This window comes from Zalophus californianus, chromosome 11, assembly GCF_009762305.2.
Source record: "Zalophus californianus isolate mZalCal1 chromosome 11, mZalCal1.pri.v2, whole genome shotgun sequence".
Classification (NCBI taxonomy): Eukaryota; Metazoa; Chordata; class Mammalia; order Carnivora; family Otariidae; genus Zalophus; species Zalophus californianus.
Window position 1 is genome coordinate 27,629,268 of NC_045605.1, and position 21,971 is coordinate 27,651,238.

The window sequence follows — 21,971 nt, forward strand, 5'->3', positions numbered from 1 at the left end:
ACAATACAGGATTTGTTGCATAGATCATCAACTTCTGCACTTACTGGGGTGCCCTTGTACTGAATGCTCCTGCTCTTTTCATTTCCACCTCTTTTATGTAGGACTGACACATAGTAGGTGCTCAGGGAATGATTATTCAACTATTGCATTTATGAACACATTTTGTAAGGATTCTTTGAAGACTTAGAGAAGACCAGGGAGAGGTGTACCGACTTATTCCAGATGAGCACACATGTCTCACTGGCTACATTTGGCAGGGAAGTGAACAGGCAGAATATCTGAGGGCCTTGACTCCTGCAGCTTTGCTTTAATCATTTCCAGTTTGTGCTTGGCACCAGGCACCTTGCTAGAAATTTTAACAGAATACGGGGAACACATGGTCCTTTTTTCTTAAGGAATTTTCATTCCAATAGAAACTCTAGATTAGTGGACATCATACTTAGGGGACTCTGGAGCCAAATTTGCAATCATTGTTATGGGGAAGAGCCCAAGGACTGTGCATTTCCTAGTACAATACTCTAAATCAGAAACGACTACCTTTTTTAAAAAAAATTTATTTTATTATGTTATGTTAATCACCATACATTACATCATTAGTTTTTGATGTAGTGTTCCATGATTCATTGTTTGCATATAACACCCAGTGCTCCATTCAGTACATGTCTTCTTTAACACCCATCACCAGGCTAACCCATCCTCCCCACCCCCTCCCCTCTAGAACCCTCAGTTTGTTTCTCAGAGTCCATAGTCTCTCATGGTTCATCTCCCCCTCCGATTCCCCCCCCCTTCATTTTTCCCTTCCAACTATCTTCTTTTTTTTCTTTTTTAACATATAATGTATTATTTGAGATACGACTACCTTTACAAAGACAGGTGCCATTTGAAGAGCCCCATGTTCCTTGAGAGAACGAGGACAAGTATATTTTCTCTAGATCTAAGAAGTTCTAGAAAGTTTGGATCCCTTTCCCTCAAAATAAAATGAAGTCACAAACTCATAATCAGGCTAAGTGCCACTTTCTTTATTATATTTGAAAACAAAGAGTACTATTGGATGAGACCAGAAATAACTATTCAGGAATAATTTTCACAAAATTTAATCATTGAAAAACAAAAATTTTATAAAAATGTATGAATGTTCTTTCCATTTGTAAAATATGCCACCACACTACCCAGAAAGCATTCCCACGGAATATTAAGTTCTGGGGAGCAGGACTGGGAAAATGTTGGTATGAAATGCTTCTATCCCAGCCTAATTCAAAAATAAAGGATTTTAGTGGGTACTTGGAAGTTATAGATCAGTATCTAATAAACAAATAAATGCATAAGAGCAAAAGTATAGCACACTGACTTCCCTATAGTCAGAGCAAATGGTAGCAAATTCTCCATTGCCAAATGGCAACTGCTTTTGCATTGGAATATGATGCTTATACCTCTTTAACCTCCTGCACTGCTGGCACCCCAACTTATGAGTTACTTGATGAAGGTTACTTATGTTACTTATGTGGAAAATCCTTTGATCTCAGCATCTCCTGTACATAGAGTTGAACTAAAATAAAAAGGGTAGGCATCCTGCATTCAAATATTTAAATTATTTTGGTTTTTGGAAGGACTGGGTTTAGGAGTTGGTTCTTCTTGCCCCATATCCTGTGTCCACCAACGGAAGAGGGGAAATTCCACCAAAACTTGTGCCTCCTTGCTAGGGCCAGAGAAAAGATTTCCTTCCTTCTCCTCTACTTCGCTGTCTTGGAGAAGAAAGGGTTAGGATGGGCTGATCCATCTGACCCATAGATCATTGTTTACCATTTCCAAAGCAGAGTTCTCTCCCAAGCTCATTTTAGACTCTTCTTTGCCCAGTTGTACAGGAACTTGCACTCCCTGGGTTCCTGCAGTACACAGACAGGTGGAGCTCTGCTCTCTCTATTCAGCTTTTCCGCCTGCTACTAGACAAGTAGATCAGATTGGTTTTAGGCAAAGAGCTCCCTTACCCAAAGAAAATGAAAACACTAATTCAAAAAGATAGACACACCTGTATGTTTATTGGAGCATTATTTATAATAGCCAAGATATGGAAGCAGCCCAGGCATCCATCAATAGATGAATGGATAAAGAAGATGTGATCTATATGTCTATCTATCTATCTATCTATCTATCTATCTATCTATCTATCTATCTATCTATCTAAGAGTATTACTCAACCACAAGAAATAATGAGATCTTGCCATTTGTGATAACGTGGATAGACCTAGAGGATATAATGCTAAGTGAGAGAAGTCTGATAGAGAAAGACAAATGCCATATAATTTCACTTACATGTGGAATCTAAAAAACCAAACAAATGAACAAACAAAAACAGACTTAAATACAGAGAACAAACTGCTGGTTGCCAGAGAGGGAGAAAATAGGGGGATAGATGAAACGGATAAAGATGATTAAGAGGTACAGACTTCCAGTTATAAAATAAATAAATCGTGGAGCTAAAAAGCACAGCATGGGGAATATAGTCAATACTATTGCAGTAACATTGCATGGTGACTACACTTATCATGGGGAGCCCTGAGTAGTGCATAGAAACTAACATTGCATTGTATATCCACAACACTTCAATAAAAAGTTCCTCTTCCTTTGGGCCCTGCTACACACCCAGTCCTCCTGTCCTGCTGGTAAAACCAGTATAGACCTTTGATGCCACCTGAAGCTTTGCTCCATCCCTCAGTTGTTAGTACCTGGAAGGAAGGACCACACAAAGATTAGCACCCTAAAATTTCAGTGCTGCATTTTTTGAATGCATGTTATTTGTAATCCCAACACATGAATTTGATGAAGAGTTAGCTACACATAGATTTCTGGCAAAATATTCAGTTATAAGCAGTTGACCTTCAGTCAGGTTAACACACATTATTAATGCACTGTGTCACTGAACCTCTGCTATACATCATCAGGTCAGATTCTGCATTCAGAGACAACATTCTTATGAAAACGAACGGCTGTGCCTTGTGTTTTCAGCTCATCTTTTTTGTTGTTTTAATTTTTGTTGATTTGGGTTATTATTGTACTCTGCCTCAGCACTCCAGATTCTTTTGCTGAGACTATTTATACATTGTGACAGCCTTATGATGGTATCTGATCTGTTATTCTCCCAGTTCCTCTAAAAAAGTCTCGTGTCTGTGCTCAGTGGTATAGAAAAAACTTTTTAGCAAAAATAGGAAACAAAACAAAAAACTCTAAGTCCTCCATGTTGGAAGCCTTTCCATGCTTAAACATCAGTTCCCTTTCTGTGGCCTTCACTCTCCCTCCCTCCCCAGTATGTGAACATGTATGTGGATATGCACACATATGTGTGTATGTAAGTCTGCATGCAGATAGGTAGGCATGTATACAAACATATATGCACACAGTTTTTGCAAGAGATATCAAAACTTTTGTTGTTCCCTTTAATGCTCTCTTCTCACTTTCTCTACAGAGGAAGTGCCTTTCATCAGAGCATCGAACTGAAATAAGCTCTGCATTTATAATGCACGTAGAGTTTTTCCAGTGCTTGTCTAATGAGAAACGATACCCAAAATTAGAGCTTGCTGCCTTCCAATTATCCCATTGCATATGATTTTGTTATACCACAAATAGTTATTTTCTTCCTTCCCCAATAGCTACATAAATGGGCCATGGTAATCTACTCCAAAACAAATGGCCAGGCATTGCTATTTTCACTGTATATAGTAAAAAAAAAAAATAGAATAAAATAAAAAAAAAATAAAAAAAAGAGAGAACAACAACAAGAAGAAGGCTCTCTCATTAGTGTCTACTGGTCACAATCACCAAAGTAGGCTCCAGCTCTCTGGCATGGAAGAGGGTTGGAAGTTAGTTCTCCAAGAGCATGGCTTTTCTGAAACCTGGAAGACAGCCTAGGATAGGACAACAAGGGGCTGCAGGGCTTGGTAGCATCAATTACTTTTACTTGATTTTTCGGGGGCTTATATTTTCTAATGTTGACCCTGCTTTGTGCACAGGCAAATAATAGGTCAAGGCACTTAAAAGCAGACAGCTGCAGTGGACTTGATTCATCCTAATAAAAATAATGGTCGTGCTTGCCTATTAATCTCTTTGCCACCCTAGAAATTGAGAGATTAGGGGACGTTGAAGTCAAATCTAAAATGTTCTGCTTTAGATGGTTAAGAGGATGATTGAAATCAATAAATCCCAGGTTTTTGGGAAGCCCAGATGATTCCAAATTTACTAAAGACAGAAAGAAATGCCAGCAGGAGCCTTTAGTGACTACAACTTGACCACTGAACTCTCCAACAGCTCTCCCTTCACTGGGACCGCCTAGGAGGAGCCTAAGTTTTACTTGATCCCATCTCATTATGATGTTCTGCCTGTGAGGAGCAAGAATCATAGTAAGGGCATGGTCAAGCAAACTGAAAAACAGAGCAGCCAGAGTTAAAGGAATCAGTCAGTGCCCGGCAGACCCATGAATAAATTAGTTTGTCTATTTCTGACAGCTGGGATCTCCTCTGTGGAAATCCCATCACATCTCATGTTACACAGGCAGCCTCCTGTCTTTAGCTTGGGTCATGTATCAAAGCTTCTGGAGGAACCTGCAGGCCTCCTGAAATTCATGATGGCGGCAGCAAAGGGACACCATCTCATCGTCTGATGTGGCTACTGCTTTGGACAGCCCGTCTTTCCCCCAACTCTGTAATGCTCTGGCCTTCAGGCCATGGCATCTCAACCATACTTCATATTCTCTTTTCCTTATTTATATGAAAACACTTTCACAGAAATTGCCTAATTTAGCTCTCACAAAAGCTCTCTCAGGCAAAGCAGTCATAATAATCTCTATTTTATGCATGGAGCCAATAAGCCCTGAGACATCAACCCTTGGGCCCCAGTGTGTGCTGGGTCGAGGAGTCCTGTGGTTTCTCCCTGGCGCCAGTGCCCAGGACACTGCTATGTCAGGTTCCCCTGGCTGCAGGTCCCTGTGACCTCACGCAAGAGGTTCCGAGGGCTTGGATGATGGCACGTGGAATGTATTTGGGGTCATACTTTCAGAGAGGGGCGAGTGGTGGTGGCAGGTGTGTGCACATGACCGCTCTCTTGACCGCATGCTAGGAGAACATTGTGTCTCTGAATGCCAGCATCCACACAGGCACCACTTCGCAGCCTCCACTGTGTGCTGATGGAGGCAGAGCCGGTGGGTCTGTGGCCTCGCTAACCTCCTCTGCAATTCCACAGGGAAATTTGCTACTTGGAGGACCTTTTCAGAGTCTTGCCTATCTTTTCTTCATCCTCACTGGGAAGGAAGTTGCTAAGATGATGAGTTTTTTTTTTTTTTTTTTTTTTTTTTTTTTTAGGCTCGGGTGCCTTGAAAAAACAAGATGAAATGTATAGAAGTTCATTCAGCAACACCATATCTGGCTTCTCTGCACCCACCCCCCCCTTTATATTTTTCTTAGCGGTTCTGTTTTAGTTAGGGCCAATATATTGCTCCCCTCCCACATATCCCTTTAGGGTGAAGTGCCTGCTCAGTGTGCTTCAGAAAGGCAGTATATTTTAGGCAGCCTGATAAAAGACTCTAATAGCCCCAGATTAATGCATTCATTCCTAGCCAATTGAAGGATTCATTACAGTGCTTAGGCTGAGGCTCCTCTCTGATGAATTTGCCCTGGGTAATGAGCCATTCAGCAGCTGTTACCCTGCACTGCTGGTAACCTGCAGAAGGGGGCAGTGAGATGAAACGGGCATAGGAAGAGTACAAAAGTGGGGAAGCTTCTGGCACCTCCACTTGGGCCAGGCAAGAGAGCAAGAAGGTGCTTGTGGACATGGCATCTGCCTCTGGAGCTGGAACTGAGAAGTGTCTTGTGGGGGGAATGAGAATGCATTTAGCACCACTGTGCCTTTTAAGGCTGAGAAGTGAAGTTCACAGCAGACCAAATATGACTCTGCTGTGAAAGTGGACCCCGATTGGGCAAGTAGAAGGAGAGTGATATATGGGAGAAGCTTTCAAACAATTGTAACTGTCACAGAGTCAGAAAGTTAGGAGACACTCTTTACAAGGGTTGGCTAGTCCAGGGATTCTGTGCGGGGAGGGGCGGGGAGGGTGATGGTGACTTTACCCTCCAGGGGATATTTGGCAGTTCTGGAGACATTCTTGATTTGTTTCAACTCCCTTCAGGGGCTAGGGGACTGAGAGGCTACTGGCATCTAGCGGGTGGGCCAGAGATGCTGCTAAACATCCTGCAATGCACAGGACAGTCCCCACACAACAAAGAAACATTCGGCCCCAAATGCCAATAGTGCCAAGGCCGAGAAGCTCTGGGTAGCCCCAAACCCTCCTATTATGGTTGAGAAAGCTGAAGCATGGTGAATGGTGATTGGCTCAGGGTTACAGGGTAGGAGGCCTGAAGAGCTGAGAGGGGCAGGAGCTTGTGTTTTTTCTCTGTCAATGACATGCCCTTAGCTCTGGGAGGCCAGCTTTCCAATTCTGCACTGTTAAGTACTTTTGGAAATAAAGTTTTTCCTTCTCCTCCCAGACTCCAGAGCACCCTTCCCAGCCCACATCTCCAGTAAAGAAAATTCCATTGCCTACTTTTATGAGCTTATGCCAGTCCCTAACCACTTTGGTCTAGGCAGATCTCTTTGGAGGGCTAGCTTATTATCTTTGTTATGCATTTTAGAAGTGGATGGTGTTGCTGATAAAAATAGGAATCGCCAGCAGAGTTAGCGCCAGACATTATAAGATGCTGTATGTGCAGTGTTGTTGCAAACAATTCCCCATGAGAGTGGAAAGGAGACCCCTTTCCCATACACATAACCGTATCTCACAATTATTAAATATTGATTCATCTCAGCAGGGGCCTGTGCCTGATTTCAAATGAAGGCAAGTACATTAACTTGTGCTAATCTCATCTAGACCCACAGCGTTGCACCCTTGGCTGTCTCTGCTGACCCACGGTCTCTGATTGACAGCATAGATGGGATCCGATTCCTTTACCCACCATTCTGACTCTAGAAATAAGCATATATGAGTTTATATCTGGAATTAGAGGATGTGTGGGATGTGAGCACTAGTGCGGGGAGGGGAGCTTAATAAAAGAGAAAAGAAGCCTACATGATGATGAATAGCAATTACAGGGAATTAGATTAGTATCAGTGTCTGGAGTAATCGTAAACATTTTCTGGTGCCGATGTTTGATGGCGCTGGGGAGGTGGGCGGGGGAAACGGGGATGATAGGAAGGGAAGCCAGAGATAAGAACAAATATGCAAGTCCATAGTGTGTGCTTAATGGAACTGAGATTTATTTTTCTGTGTGTCTTTTTAAGCCTCCAGATAGATCACAAAAAATACAGCCAGCCAGAAAAGAAATAGCCCAAATGTAATTTAAAGGACAGCTTTTTAACCAATACTTCAGCTTGGAGACACCTGTCCTATGTTCCTTGAAGATGCCCAGCTCAGGGGAGGAGTATTAAAGTTACTGATTTATCTTCAGTAGCACAGACCTATTTTTAATTTATTGCCTGGTGACAGATTTTTTGTTTAGCTTTCTGTTACTCAACATAACCTTCTCAGTAAAAGAAGAGCAGCCTGTAGGCCATTGTTTTCTTTGATGTCCTAGTGCCCTAGAAGAAGGCACTGAACTCGGACTTCTCAAAAGCATGTTGACGTTTTCTCTGGCTTCATGACAAGCAGCAAATTTCATGGTAGGAAATACGGTTGTTCTGCCTCCCTGATTCACAATAGAAGTGTGTGTGTGTGTGTGTGTGTGTGTGTGTGTGTGTGTGTGTGTGTGTACACATGTGCTCATAGACTACCAGTGTGGCTTTTGGGGTGTGTGGTGTGGCAGTTACAGTTTAATCGTTCCAGTGTCAATAGTTAGGCCACAGAACCTATTGCCAAAAATATCTATTTTAATACCATGGAGCCACAGGGAAGAGAATATGTATGATGTAGTTCAAACATACAAATGAACACTCAGTTGTTGTGCCCCTACTATTTATAAGGAACACTGACCCGTTCTGGGGGATATAAAAGGTGAAGCACAGAAAAGAAATAAAAAGAGTATAGATCTTTCCTTCTGAGTCTTGTATTCTAGTGATGGTGCTAGGTGCTTATACCTTTTACTAAGACAGCATATGATATGCTGTATGAGAGGGTTTGAACAAAGGGGCACAGGAAGACAAAGAAAGGAACAATTAATTCTGACCAGGGGAGTTCAGGTATTCATCAGAAATTTCCTGAATCCCTACTGTATGCTGGGCACTATTCTAGGTGACAGGGACAGAATGGGGAAATGTGGATAAAGTTCTGTTCTTGTGGGCTTCACATGCTAATGAGAAAATGTAAATGACAAATGCCAAACAAATTATGACTTTGGGGAACGGATGTGTGCCCCAAGGTAATGCAAGCAGGGTAACCAGGTTGGGTAGGAAGCTGTCCTGTGTGGCACGGTCAGGAAGAACGCAGAGTAGGTGACAATTGAAATAAGAACCAAATGACAAACAACTAACCATATGAAGATCTGGGGAAAGAGCATTTCAGGAGAAAGAGCAGAAATCGCAAAGGCATGAGGAAAAAGCCAGCCTGGCACCTTCAGGGAACAGAAAACAGGTCAGGGGACTGGAGCGGAGTTAATTCTGGGCAAAGCAGTCCATGGAAAGTCAGAGCTCCCCCAGGACCCGCGATGTGAGAGACACAGGCATGAACTTCAAATTTCACTGCAGTCAGGTGCCTTTAGAGGTTTTTAAGCAGGGGATGCGATCTGAATTATGTTGTTGTTTTCAATTACTCCAGTTGTGATGCAGGGAATGGAATGTCTGTGTCAGTGGTAGAAGCCAGAGGACCAGAAAGATGGTGGATCTGGGTTGTAAGAGGGAAGGAAATGGGAGCAAGGCAGAGTGAGGGTTATTTCTGAGATAAATCCAACAGGACTTCATAATGGGTGTGGAAATCGAGATAAAGACAGAAATCACAGGTTCCTATGTCTTTGTCCCAAACAACTAAATAGATGATGATGTCATTAACTAGGATGGGGTAAGTAGGATGGGGAAGTGAGGAATCCAGAACTCTGTTTGAGACATAGTAAGTGTTTTCTATTGAACAATGAAATAAAAATGACAAGTAGGCCAAATCGCTATCCTTTATTGAGCACACACTGTATGCACTGTATTGTTCTTAGCTCTTTATAGACTTGAACTCATTGAATCCCCAGGGTAGCCCTATGAGAAGGGTAATTGTTAGATCATCTTTTCTTACAGAGGGAGAGGTGAGGCTCCTTGATGTGCACAGATAGATTAACGTTGTCCTGAGTGTGCATGTCTTGCACTCTAATGGGGAAGGGCAGAGGTTGGCATGAAGACCATGCAGTTGTATTTCCCAAAGTAAGCCTTGGTCAGGTGGTCTCCACCCCTTTGTACCCGGAGAGCAGAAATCCCTGTCTGAGTGATGCAGGAGAGCAGATGGCCCCGTGTCAAGATTCATTGACATCCTGATGGGCCCAATTCCGCCTGCTGTGAGCTGATGAGGGAGAAAGAGAGTTATTGTCAAATTCCCAACTTGCCCTTTTCGATATAAAGTTCACTTGTAATATATATATATTTTTTTACTTCGGTTGCTAATGCATTTTGTTCTCCAGAGTGCGAGAGACCCAGCTTCCTGCGTAGCCTTTAATTAGTTTCTGGATGATGACATCTCCACCGAGAAGCAACTGGTTGCATCCCTCCAGTCTCGGGGGGAGATAAAAGAATCTAATAAAGACATTTGGTATTTCTAGGTGATGTGTTTGACAAGCTTTGTATTAACAAGAAGTCATGTTGGAACTTTTTTCTTTCCCCAACTGCTTCCCTCACTTGCTCCAGCACTGTGACATTTCACAGGGGGATTAACAGAGCCATCACAATCACGGAGAACTTGTAGCTTAAAACAGACCAGCCTGCGTCTCCACCCCTGTGCTGGAGGGGAAGAGGCTTCACCTTGATCTGTTCACAGACCTCAACCTTTATGAGGGATTTAGTGGCAATAAGGCCTCTGAACAAGAAATCAGTTTAAAACCAACCGACAAGTTACTTTGGACAGCAGTGGAGCCAGTGGACAGCAGTGGGGCTTCAGGATTCAAGGCCAGATAATGAGATGTTTCTTGCACATGCCTAAATTATTCCCAAAGACCATGGTCACAGGGAGTGTGGGTATAACTCAGATATTTTGGTTTAAGTGATGGAGAGAGGCAGAAACTCCCCCAGGGCTGTCTCCCTTCCTCTGAGTTCAACCTTGCACATATTTGAGGGGAAAGATAAGAGCCTGTGGAGAAGCCATACCATACCACAGTCAAGGCTGGGTGGGGAGGACTCACCACAGCCTCCCGATTGCAGCCAGCAGAGTCCCCCACTGCACACGGCTTGATAGCCCGTGTATGAGTGCATAACTACCACTGCTTTTAGGCAATTAGGAGTGAAAGCTGAAGATGCCACCGAGGCAGCTGAGAGTTTAAGTGAGCTTGGCACCATCGGCAGCCAGCGGATGGGCAGCTCCAGGAAGCAGACTTCTGCAGGGCTGAGTGTGGGACCTCCAGGAGCCAGGGGTTCCATCTCTGCCCCCTTGTCTCCAACTGACCTGGATGGGGCAGCCTGGAGAGGGGAATGGACGGTACCCGCCCAGCTGGGCATCTCTTAAGGGAAAGAGGAGAGTATGTGTGAAGAGAATCATTGCCAGGAGTCCAGGAGATTGTGATGACATATACAGACACACTTGCATATGTGGTTACTTGTACTGTCACAAGATGGAGAAATGTGAACTCAGTCCTGGGGTCAGGTGACAGCACTGAGCGTTGTAGAAAGACCATTCCTCTCTCCACAAGGTGGGTTTCTGAGCAGAAGCAAGAACACCCAGGGGACAGAGTTAGCTAACCTCTTCCTAAATTTGGAGAAAAAGGATCCCTATTGAAAATGAAGTGGCACCACAGGAACTGTAGACTCCTAAAACTGCAATGTATCTGAAGAGTTTCTCCAGCTAAGGCTCGGGGTAGCCAGCCTTGCCCTGAGCCTGATGGGGTCTGAGTCTCGTTCCTCTAAAGATCTTTAGGAGCTTATGCAAAAAAGTCTTTCTGGAGGAGGGGATAGCTGATAGGGTCTGTGATCAGAGCAAAGTGGCAGACACAGTTCTATAGCTTACCTTAACTGGCCACTTGAGTTTTACAGACATCAGCTGCATTTTCTGTTTAGGAAGACAGAGACATAGCCGGATGCCAGAGACCAAGGGAACAAAGGAAACTGCTGGAAGAGGCTTTGTGGCAGGCTCTGGCTGCTGGTGAAAACAAGAGTAGACAGTTCCTGGTGGGCAGGAATTAGAAGCAGGGTGCATCAGAAACATCCTGCCAGCCACCACCTTGGAGACGCATATGAAGAAAACATGTGTGTCAGAAAATGTCACAGGTGTGCTCTAAAGAAATCCTGGTCAGCAATTCCGGGGTGGATTTTTACAGCAGACAATTATGCTGTTTACCACTAATTGAACTCTGCATTATCTCAATCACAATACCATTCATTGTGGAGTGATTAGCAGTTCACCAAGTGATTTCAATTATACCTACATATTTCATTTGATCTCCAAAACCCTTTGAAAGAGGTGGGGTCCAGGATCTGCCACTTTCTAGGTTAGTGGCTTCGAGCACACTGTTAGCTATTTAAAGCCCCAGTGTTTGGCATTAAATCGGAAAATACATGACAAGTACCTAGTATTGATTAGGTATTCAACAAATACTAGTTCTCTTCTATGAGGAATAATAATAAAAAGTAATATTATCTTGAATTTCCCTTTTTATTCATGACATTATGTAATTGAAGCAGATTATTAATTGAGTCCCTTTTGGATAGCATTATTTTAGTTTTTGAGGACCTCTAGTTTGTGTAAAGCTTTGCTGATTTTTTTTTAGGGACACTTTATTAATGAATTGCAGTTGTCTGATTTCCTGAATGGTGACCTTGAGTTAGTTGTTTAACTTCTCTGATTTTTGTTGTCTTTATTGTGCAATGGGGATAATGGGTACGAATTTCCATGAGGATTTAAAAGGAAGCAGTGAATGTCAAACTCCAGCAAAGTGCTTAGCATAGTTGGTGTTCATGGCCCTTCCCTTCCCATTCCCTCTCTCCTTCCTTCATGACCTGGTCCCTAAAAATCTGGTCCTGCTTGGCAAGTGGAGCATGAAGGCAGTCATGTACATTTAACCCAAAGCAAGTGCTATTCTACTAGAAGCTGCCTCCAGACAATCCTGTCTGGATGGCAGGTCCACATCATGATTAGCAATAATAACCTTATGTTCCCACATTAAACAATTGATGAAGAGAGGCTTCTTAGCAATTTCTTGGATGTTGCCAAATATAATGGAGCACTTACAGTTACAGGTAAGTTGCTGTGAAATTCAATTTACACTAATATGCCCAGAAGCAGGAAAGCATAGAGTGAGGAATGCATGGTGTTTATTTTATTCTCCTACATCTCTATCAGGAATGACTAAACTGGGTCAGGGAGCAGAGCTCATAAAAACTTCCTTCCACATTTCAGCTGATCCTGAAAGGAACAAATTCCAAACTTCAGAACCAGTGGTTTATGACTAATCCTGAATAAATCACTAGCTTTTCTCTCAGGGCTTCATGATTTTCCAGCCAACATGAGAGTTTTAATATGGAGAGAGAAAAAGAATGAGATGTAAGAAGTGACAAAAGGGTTCTGGTAAAAGAAATAACAGTCTGCCTGTGCTTTGTCATTAAGAACATTTTCAAACTATGATTTGGGATTCCAAATGTCTGTAATCTGACCTTTCCCTTCTGGAAAGTGGAGGCAGCAAGCACACTGCCAGCAAGGAAGTGGGGTCCTGTTGTACATCCCCACCCCAGGTAGCAGCCCGCATCCTCACCTAAAGATATGTTCATCTCCGAACTACTAGCTCATCTGCAATAGTGGGTAGCATCCACTTTGGTGAGGGATGGGGTCCCCTCTCGACCTCGATACTGAAGCACCTCCCCCACAGCTCCTGATGTCTGTATTTATCTTCATAGTGGCCTCTAGAAGTACACATTTTTAGTAACACTAATAAATCACATTTGAATATTACTTTACGTTTAAAATGTGATTTCTCACAGTTTTGTCTGATGCATAGAACATCTATTCTGAAGAGGCAAGATAGTAATATAATTAAACTAATCAGTGAGTTAGATTATTTGCATGAGTTTATGCAGCTAGTAATTGTTGGGTCTGGTTTCATCTTATCTTCTGATGCAAAGGTTAGGGTTCTTTTTATCAAGGGATGAAAAGTCCTACAGAACCCACAATATTGGAATGTGCATTCTGTTATACAAAAAAAAATTTTTTTTTTCGTGGAGGTTCCTCAAAAAGTTGAAAATAGAGCTACCCTATGACCCAGCAATTGCTGTACTGGATATTTACCCCAAAGACACAGATGTAGTGAAAAGAAGGTCCATATGCACCCCAATGTTCATAGCAGCAATGTCTGCAATAGCCAAACTGTGGAAAGAGCCGAGATGTCCTTCAGCAGACGAATGGATAAAGAAGATGTGGTCCCTATATACAATGGAATATTACTCAGCCATCAGAAAGGATGGATACCCAGCATTTGCATCAACATGGATGGGACTGGAGGAGAATATGCTAAGTGAAATAAGTCAATCGGAGAAAAACAATTTCGTATGGTTTCGCTTATTTGTGGAACATAAGGAATAGCATTAGGAGACGGAAGAGGAAAATGAAAGGGGGGATATCAGAGGGGGAGACGAGCCATGAGGGACTTTGGACTCGGAGAAACAAACTGAGGGTTTTAGAGGGGAGGGGTTGGGGGGATGGGGGATGGGTATTAAGAAGGGCATGCATTGCATGGAGCACTGGGTGTTATATGCAAACAATGAATCATGGAACACTATACCAAAAACTAATGATGTACTGTATGGGGACTAACATAACAAAATAAAATACATACATATATATATATAATATGTATATATAATACATAAATATATATATATTATTGAAAAGAAGGAAGAAAGAAAGATGGAAGGAAGGGAGGGAGGAAGGAGAAAAGGAAGGACAGAAGATAGAAGGACAGACTGACTAGTCTTTTCAGTCCAAATAAGTCAAATAAGGTCTCAGTGGACCCAGCAGTGGATTTGATTGATTATTTCTCTGCCACGGGGGAGCGACAGCTAGGAACACCTGGTTGTGGGAAGCAGCAGCTACGGTGCTGCCTCAGATGAAAGCCACCCAAAAAGGCTACAACTCCCTGCCTCAGCTCACAGTAGTGGAAGCTGAATGTGAGGGTGCTGGTTAGGAAGTGCTGGTGATGGAGCAGGGGGGGAAGAAGAGATATTTATGCAAAAGTGGGAAGGTTCAAGAAATATACTACCGAAACCTCGCCTTCACTCTTCTGACAGAGAATAGCACCATATACAAATGAACAGAGAGGGTTCCCTTTCCGGAATGTACTGTGGGCATACAGATATTCACACAGAGAGGTACAGGGGGATGATGGGTGAGGGACCGTTGAGCTCAGCAAGCCCCAAAGGTCGCAGTGTTGGGAATCTGCATTCCCCTGGACTTAACTCTCCATATGAAGACAATATATCTTGGATCACACAGAATCTACATTCAGGCCCCACTGTTGACACTTACTTGAATAACTGAGCATATTAAAAAAAACCTCACTAAGCCTTAGTTTCTTCCTCTGTAAATAATAATAGTAGTACTGCCTCATAGAATTCTGTCAAGATTAAATCAAATAATGGAGTCAAACTCCATTGTAAAATATCTAATGCACAACAGAGTTTCATAATGTGTCAGTGCCCCTGTGTATGTGTGTGTATGTACTTGGTGTCTGTTTCCACATGCTTTTTAAAAAAATTTTCTATCTCATATAATCCCTCATTAAAAAAAAAAAAACCCTACAACTTTGCAATTTTAGGTTGTATGTCCTTGAACAACTTTCTTGATGCCTCTGCGAATAATTAATCCTCATCTTTAAATGTAGGAAAGGAAATAATTAGATTGACCAACACACCCCATTTGCCTGGAAATTTTCTGGTTTTAACGCTGAAAGTCCTATGTTCCAGGAAACTCTTCAGTTCCAGGTAAAACAAGACAGTGGTCATTTTAGAAATAGTATCTTTGCATAAAGCACTGCATAAAGCAATATATGTAAAACATCTATTATACAGTGGGTATTTAATAAATAGTAACTACCAGTATTATTATAGATGCTGAGAGTCTTTAGGGGTCATTTCAAGGTCTTGAGGAAGGTCATTCCTTTCAATTTATTTGCATTTCCAAACAGTCTTATAAAAACACCCTAAGTCATTGATTCAAAAAATATCTATTGAACAGCTGTGCCAGACATGACGGTATGTGCAGAGCACTTCAATGAACAAGATGAGCAACAGAGCTTACATTTTATTTGGAAGAGGCAGGCAATTATGAAACTGTCTGGCCTGGGAGGTTCCCCTTTAGAAAAAATGATCAAGGAAGGCTTCATAGAGGAGCTAAGATTTAAAGAATAAGACAGAACCAGCCAGGTGAAGAGCAGGGAGAAAGACAAGCAGATGGATCTGAGTCAAGGAATGAATGGCTTGTGGTGTTTCAGGAGGAAAAGGAGCCAGGGGAGTGAGAATAAGAAAGTGCCTTGATGAGAACAGACAGAGAGGCAAGGTCTGCTTCATGAAGGGCTTTTGACATCAAGGAAGGAGTTTTCATACTCCATGACCTCTCCTCTCTGTTCAGTCTAGATGAAAGGCAGAAGGCCCTAGATCAAGCATATGTTACCATAGCCTGACTCCATTGTTTAACAACTCAATTTTGCACTAGACTTTGCCCTGGTCCATAGTGGCCAGTGTAAAAAGATGGATTAGTTCACAAACCAACATCTGCTTGATTGTATCTTTAAAAGATTTTTGAACAAGATTGAACATTCGTGCACCAGGCTATTGACATACACCTGAGAGTCTCTGTGTAGGGTCCAGAAACCAGGAAAGTTAAGGCTGTTCCAGATTGGTCCTTTTAGTACTGTAAGGAGAGAGGTCCCAAGGCCTTAGCAGGGAGCCCTTGCTGTGAAAACCATCCTGAGTTGCCATGGACATCTCAGATCTTCGCTAAAGAGAGGAGGCAAGAGGAGAGTGCCACTGGCAGTAAAGGAGGCCATCTGGGATGCATAGATCTGCATGTGTCATGCAGAGTAACCTGGTCCAAGCAGTTTATGTGCATTCCCAGCCCCACAGGACTGTGCAATGCTTAATAAAGCATCTTAATTTGGATTTAATAGGATATCTACTGTGTGCTAAAAACAGCAAATTGCTATTTATTAATGACATAATTATTAAAACTTAACACCTGGGCAGTGGAAGCTAAACCAAGAGTGAAGAAGTTCCCTAGAATACTGTTTCAATAATTATCTTATTTAATTATTTACACTTTTGAATTAGAATTTAATAAGAGCCAGATTAAACCTTAACATAATGTATTAAATGTAGAACTGTATTCAGAGTGTGGCTCACTGGGCTTCTGCCTTCCTTTCCAAACATAACCTACCCACTTCTTGGTCTTCCTGTTTCCATATTGGTGTGTTCTCTAGATTCAGAGCTCTAAGTCAGCAGAGATATCACATACATGTTCGTGGAAAAAAAACTAATGGCCTTTAAAGGAACCATGAACTCCTAGCACATCTCATTGACCTTTGTGGCTTTGGTTCTCACTCCTCTGCTATTTATTTTCAAACTGTATTCTGGGAAATTGCCCCAGACCTTTGATGGTATCACTGTAACTGCTGAAAGGATAGATCTGCCTGCATATCCTTGATAATCTCACCCTCAGAATGTCTAAAATAGAATCAAACTCACCAAAATAATGTCCTCCCCAAAAGAAGATCTTCCTATAGCATCCTGGGATCTGCTAGCTTAGCCATCCAGCTGCTGTTGAACAAAGTGGCACTCATATTTGACTCCTTGTTTCTATTTTCCCCATCCCAGGAATCATCAAGCACCTGCACATTTTCCTGGACATTGCTCTCAAATCCATCCTTCTCTTTCCATCTTTATAGAGCCAACAGTGTAATCCATGCCTTGAATATCACTCTAATATGGATTGATTTATTTGAGTTTAATTTCTGTCCATTCCATTCCCTCTGACACATTGTTACCAGATTTATTTTGCTTAAAGTACATTAAAAATAATAGCATTCTTTTCTTTAAAAAAATTCCAAATGCTTGCCATTGGCTATAGGGTAGAATGAAAATCTAGGACCTAGTCATTCAGGCTGTTCCATACTTTGGCTTTAGCCTACCTCGTTGATGTTATATCCCATTCTTCCTTGAGTCAGTTAAAATTTATCAAGCGTCCATTCTGCATTGACACTACATATATGTGTTTGCAAAGCACACACAATATTAAAATGCACTTATTGAGCACTTCACATTGCTAGGAGCTCCTTTAAGTCCATTTTATATACTCACTCCTTAAATCCTCAGAAGAACACTGTGAGGGACATGGAATTATTTATTCCTTGCATAGATGAGGAAGTCAGGCACAGAGAGGTGAAGTGATCTGGCTAAGGCTACCCAGTTTGAACACTGTTCAGCCAGGGTCTCAACCACAATTCTCTTTTGTTTTTGAGGTAAATCAACTTTGCATCTTCATACATTTCATGATTTCTGCCTTCCCTTTTGTGCCCATATATTCCTGTCCCACTTGAAGCAACTTCACTTTCTCAGCCTTTATGACTATTTTTTTAAATTTCCATACGGTATTCAGAATAGACTCGAGAGACGAGGCAAAACCACTCTGACATTCCTACTTGCTATGATCCTCCCTCTTCGTAACTTACAGAGCTTAATATTTGTACCACCCATTTGACATCCAACCACACACAACTTTGGGGACAAATTTTGCTTTATATTTCAACTCTCTGGGATGTTTACACACACTCGTTTCCCAAACAGATCGTAAGTTCTTAGAAGGCCAACCAAATTTGTGTATTTCTGCATGTTATTCATATACCTACAACACAGTTGTGTATCTAGGAGGTGTCCATTCAATGCTTGTTGAATGACTTTTGGCACAAGCTCCTTTAGCAGCTATTTGTCCATTACCAATTATGCCTGGCCACAAAAACTCTTAATAATAGTATTCTTCTTGTGTTGTCTCCTTTTACTACAACGTCTTCCCTCTTCTCTTCAGATTCACTTTTACTTATCTTCCTAAGCTTAGTTTACATGTCGTATATCCAGAAATCTTCCATGACATCCACCTCTGGGCTGGCTTAGGTATCTGTCCTCTGTATTTCCTCAACATCAGATCTGTTCCTCTACCTCACAATAGATTAAAGGGAGAGACTTCTTTATTTTATTTTATTTATTTTTGAGAGAGAGCACACAAGCATGAGCAGAGGTGAGGGGTAGAGGGAGAAGCAGATCCCCTGCTGAGCAGGGACTCCCCACGCCCACCCCATGATGCAGGGCTGGATCCCAGGACACTGGGATCATGACCTGAGCTGAAGGCAGAGGCATAACCAACTGAGCCACCCAGGTGCCCTAAGGGGATATACTTCTGGACCTATTTTTACTTTTCTAGACTGCAAACTCCTTGAGGACAAGGGCTGTGTCTTTTTTAGTGTTGAGTTCTTAGTGCTAAGCCCAATGCTAGTATATGAAATTGATCAATAAATATTGATGAAGGAAGGAAGGGAGGAAGGAAGGAAGGAAGGAAGGAAGGAAGGAAGGAAGGAAGGAAGGAAGTCAAAGCAATCCTAATATGTTTCTAACAGCCTGCATAATGAGAAGAGGTAAGATGCAGAATGTATCCATGGAAACAATATAAATATATAAATAGCCTTATCTTAGTTGACCAGAACAGTTTTATGAACATGAATTAGCTAAGGCCACAGTGCATCCTTATCAATTCAATTTAATTTTAAATACTGACAGTGTGCTAGCACTTGCCACCTAGAAAAATGATACTTTTAATCCCCAGCATCTTAGGCACTATGCCAATTTAGGTCTGATAATTGGGACTGCACCTCTGGTCAAACGACCTCAGCTCGATGCCATGAATGGTCTGCCTTTCAAACTCATTCAGGGCCATTTGCCACCTTTGAGCTGCACTACTGTTCAGGATTGAAAGGACAGCAAGCATTTCTTCAACTTCTACTTCATAAGTTGGACACTTTGCAATTGTTAGTGGAGGGAGACAATTCTAGATGATTCTTCCAAGCATGAGGTATGATTGTCTCATTTAATATACTTACTGTGCTGACAGCTCTGGCCGAAAACACCTTCTCTTCTACTTGGGGACTGTCCATTGTTCTCTAGTGTATGATTAGCAGATTAGCTATCATGTAAGAAGCCAGGAAAATGAACTCCCAGTAAACCCTTCCAAAGCAAGAGTAATTCATTACCCAGCCTGATTTCCACTTAAAATGTACTTTAAGCACACTTCCAACTACAAACCCTAAATCACCCTGTGTTCACAAAGTCCATCATTTTTTATTTTATTGCATGGCGTTGGCGTGACATAATCCCTTGCAGAGCATCTCGGAGTGCTTTACAGATCAATAAATTACTTACCTGCACAGTTGAAGCAGCGTCTGCAAGGCCAGCACGGTCATTATGCAAGCAGCCTGTCCTCCAGGAAGCAAGCAAACTCTGTGGGTGCCAACGATGGGTGGGGGCAAAGGCCAGGCAAATGTATGGGTTGGGGGACTGGTGGTACAAGAAATGACTGTTCCAGTTAAAATTCTGAATATAATACATCAAGTTTAAATGATTTTAACACTAAGAGCATTTAGGGGCGCCTGGGTGGTTCAGTCATTAAGCAGCTGCCTTCTGCTAAGGTCATGATCCCAGGGTCCTAGGATCGAGCCCCACATCAGGCTCCCTGCTCAGCGGGAAGCCTGCGTCTCCCTCTCCCACTCCCCCTGTTTGTGCTCCCTCTCTCGCTGTGTCTCTGTCAAATAAATAAATAAAAATTAAAAAAAAAAGACTAAGAGCATTTAAAAATTTGGATCCTTCAGACAGTCAGCAAATCAAGTGTCCAGTTATTAACTCATCAATTAAATTTCTGTCCTGGAAGATTCAATCTAGCTTTTAAACTGGTACAGCCATAAATCTGCAGTGTTATGTCTTAGGAGTCCTGGATCATAGAACCAATGGTCACTCTCCAGCCCTCACCACATTGACTCTCCTACGAAATAATTGTGAGAGTGCAGGTGTATGTGCAAACACACAGACACACACACACACACATACACACACTGCCTCACTGTCTGAAGATCGATGTGGATTTAAATCTAAAAATGATTAAATGGTGTTTACTTTATGCAAGACACCCTACTCAAGACAGCAGAAAATAAAAAGAAGAGTAAGGCTCTTGCTCTGTAGCTTATATTCGGATACTTTATGGCATAGAAGAAGGGTGAGGCCGGGGTAACATAAACAAGTTTATTTTAAATGCCTTGGAGGAGGCTATGGGATCCCTCAGGAAAGAGAGGTATCTTTTTAGAGCTATCTGGAAGATGTTATGGAAGGGGTGGTAACTCAACTGGACCTTGAACGATTCCAATAGGTATACATGGTTGGGGAGAAAAGCCTAAGTGACCAAAATCAGCAGCAAGGGCATGGGGATTAGGAACCAAAATTGCAACACATGCTTATTAATGAGTGTTCTCAGTTGGCTGGAGTGTAGGAAAGGGGTGGGAGACAATATGCAAGAACGAAGGCCAGAAGAAGATACAGCCATGATACTCCCTTTTCATGGAGAAGAAAACTAACACAATCAGAAGTTCAAGTTGAAGAAAGGCCATCATGGAAATTTTCCAAACAATCTGATTTCCACCTGAGGGTCATCCTCTGGCCTTGGGACAGGGAATAAGGTGGACGTTTAGGTTTCCTTGAGTCTCCAGCAGGACAGTTGGCATTGTGTACTGGGTGGATGATGTGCCTTGGAATTGCACACTCTGATGGCTCAAATGGGGGCTTATTCAAGGGAAGGACCTCATATGAAGAACCCTAAGTGAGCTGGATGGAGGGGCCACTTAATTTGTAAAGAACTAAGGTGTCAAAACTAGTGTCCGTGGGCTGAACTGATGCGTGTTAGTGATCCAGTCCTGATGTTGTTACGGACATGTAGCAGGCTGAAAAGTGGTTCCCTTGAATACCATTATAATTCCATTCTATAAATATTGGTTGGGCTTTTGCTGTGGCTATAAATATGAGTACATCATGGCTCAGGCTGTCAAAATGTTCTTGGTTAGTGGATGAGAGACGCTAAGCAAATAACCAAAACATAGTAGGATAAGTGCCAAGAATTACAGTCTGGGAGCTCAATAAATGACATCCTTGCTTTATACACCAATTGGCAGATAAGACAAATGAGCAGTCATACTTGAACTGAATATCACGTTCACTGGGGGTAAAGATGGTACTAGAGAATTAGGCTTAGAAGTGCAGCAACAAGAAGCTTCTAATTTGGATCCCCAGGATGAGACAGGTGCACACAGGCAAGTGCTGGCTGTCTGTGGGGTCTACAGGTCCATGTGGGATGCTGTCCCTGTGAATCATATATGAGGCGGACCGCAACAGAATATAGGTTCCTAAGAGAAGCCTGGTTCCAAAACGAAAGACTGAAGGAAGCAGGGGTCCTACTCCCAATTTTACCAATTAGATACGACCCTCCCCTCCTTGGGGGATTAAATTTAGGGTGCAGAAGGAAAAGAGACCAAATGTGTTATGCCTAACTGGTGTGCCCTCTGACTCCCCACCAGGTATGTGTAATGTACTCTGGGAACACAGATGAGAAGCAGCTGTAACTTAAATTTGTGGAGGACAGAGAGGAGTAGAGGTAGGGAAAGCTGCAACAACGTGGCATCTGATTTGGGCCTTAAGGGATGACTAGAAGGTTTGCAGGAAGGACATAAGGAACAATACAGATCCTGAATGTG

General features: G+C 42.3%; 1 protein-coding gene across 9 annotated transcripts in view; it reads left to right on the plus strand.

Moving 5' to 3' along the window:
- Positions 1-21,971, plus strand: part of NTM (neurotrimin) — a 948,438-nt gene that overhangs the window by 815,021 nt on the left and 111,446 nt on the right. The window lies entirely within an intron of this gene.